Here is a 2,221-nt window from a genome sequence, read left to right on the forward strand (position 1 = left end):
TTCTGGGTTAGTGAAACTTTGAATTCAGATCTTGATAGGTTCTGGAGCTTGAGACTTTACAGACTCAACTTTGTCATGCAAACCTCCAGAACTATGTAGGGAGACTTCCATCTAACTCTAGAGGCAACAGATAGCTTAGAGTTGGCCTCTAGGTAAGTTACCAACAAACTCCATGTGGTAAGAAGGGATGTTGGTGGATATTGGAAAATTTCTTTTGATATGATTCACTTGTGTCTTGCTCCATGGTCTTGACATTCCAAAGGCTTTGCTGGCAACAAATACACCAATGCAGAAAGCACTCTTTGAAAGGATTATGGGCAATAATAGCAAGTACCACATTAAGAGAAAGATGGTCTAGTCCTGTTTGTAAAATTTAGTACAGAGACTCCTTTAACTTAGTCAAAGGAGAATTCTGTTACAACCTTGGACCTGGCATGCACTCCTGTTCAAGGGAAAGGCAAAATGGGGGCTCTGAAAGATGAAGCATCTTGTCATTGTTTTGGGTAGGCTCTTTTGGTTTGGAAGTCAGTTCAAGTAACCAGGGGCAAGGAGGGATGAAAGCTGAAGAAAGGAGATAATTCTGAGTATATACAATGGGGAAATAAAAAAAGCAATCTCGAAGTTCATGGGAGTGGTAGCTGAAAACCCATCAGGAAACATCGCAACAGCTCTGGGGTCAGATTTCTCTCTCCTTGAGCTTGTTCTCAGCATCTTTGCTTCTCTCATAGCCCCGACACTAGTTTATATAGCTTGTATTCCATTGCATCCTTTCCATTTCTGCTCCTGTAGCTGACTCCCAGTTTCTCAGTATTTCCTAGTTCAAAAAGGTCTTGAACTAGCTGTTTGCCTCAGTTATTATTCTTATTTTTTGGTACCAACGTCCAGGGTCATCAGGAAGCCTATTAAAAGGGTGCCCTTGAATAAAGTGCCCATAGCTGTCACCTGAAGTGTGGGACAAAGAGGAGAGACACATGGTATAAAATGGCTCCCTGTGTGCAGTACCTTTAGCAGGGGCTATAGGAGGGGCAGTTTCCTCAGAACTGGATAGGGTTGTGGCAGGCACCAGGATGATTCTCCAATATGGTGCAAAGATGAGGTTCTTTATATCGAGGCTGCCAGACCTTCTGGTGATGTGGACACCCCTGTGGGAGCTCCAGGTATAAGAAAGTGTGGGTAGTTTACACTTGTTCAGTATCTATGGCCATTCATATAATGAGACAAAAAGCTTCTGGAAGGAATGATGATGTTAATTCCCTGATTTCACAGGAGTTAAGCCATAGGATTCCTGAGAAAATAAGAAGCCAGGCAAAGCAACTGATTGAGCCCAAAGTCGCCTGCATCCTTTCAGGAGCCCAAGGTCCTGAAGATACAAGACCACTCTCTCAGCGTTAATCAAAGCCGCTGCTCTCTGAGGGCATCAGACAGCCTTTGCACAAAGCACTGTCCTTTGAGTTGACTAGTCTTACTCCATGCTTCAATGACAACTTCTGTTGAGTTTAGATACTAATTTTCTGGCTCTTGACTGCCCCCAGTCCATGTTTTGTATGGATTATGACCAAATTCTGTATCTAGGCACCTACCTCAACATATGTGATCCAACAAAACTTGAGTAATCTAAAAGTCTAACTCTGTAAGACTTGTCTGCATACATTCCTATCATGACATGATTACTCCCAAATTGTGGAAATGATCATGTGTTAAAATATTCAAATTTAACCCTATTATTAACTAGTAAGGAATGAAAAATGAATTAGAAATTATTACAATTATTGAGTACTTTATATATTATTTCATTTCATATTTACAACCAACCCTATGAGGTACCATTATCTCCGTTCTACATGGAAAGGAACCAAGACTCAGAACAATGAGGTGGCTTGCTCAAGGTCCCCAGACAGTAGGTGCAGCGGTAAGGTTTTAACCCAGGTGTTGTCTGACTCCAAAGCCCAGTCTTTCCACTACACAACGCTGCTTCTCTAGAGCGGGTTTAAATGAATGAGAAGAGTTGATTATGCTGAATCACTCAACTTTGTACAAATGAGTTTGAGTAACATTTTAACTTTATTTTCAGGAGTGGCCCAATAAGGCTGTACTTGGTCAATACTACAGACATAATCTAGGGTCTAGGGGTAACTTAAAGAACATTAATAAATACACAAACACACACATACATACCCAGTATTAGAAATGATTTAAAAAATCAGATCTTAGCTCAAAAAGA

This window comes from Balaenoptera acutorostrata, chromosome 11, assembly GCF_949987535.1.
Source record: "Balaenoptera acutorostrata chromosome 11, mBalAcu1.1, whole genome shotgun sequence".
Lineage (NCBI taxonomy): Eukaryota > Metazoa > Chordata > Mammalia > Artiodactyla > Balaenopteridae > Balaenoptera > Balaenoptera acutorostrata.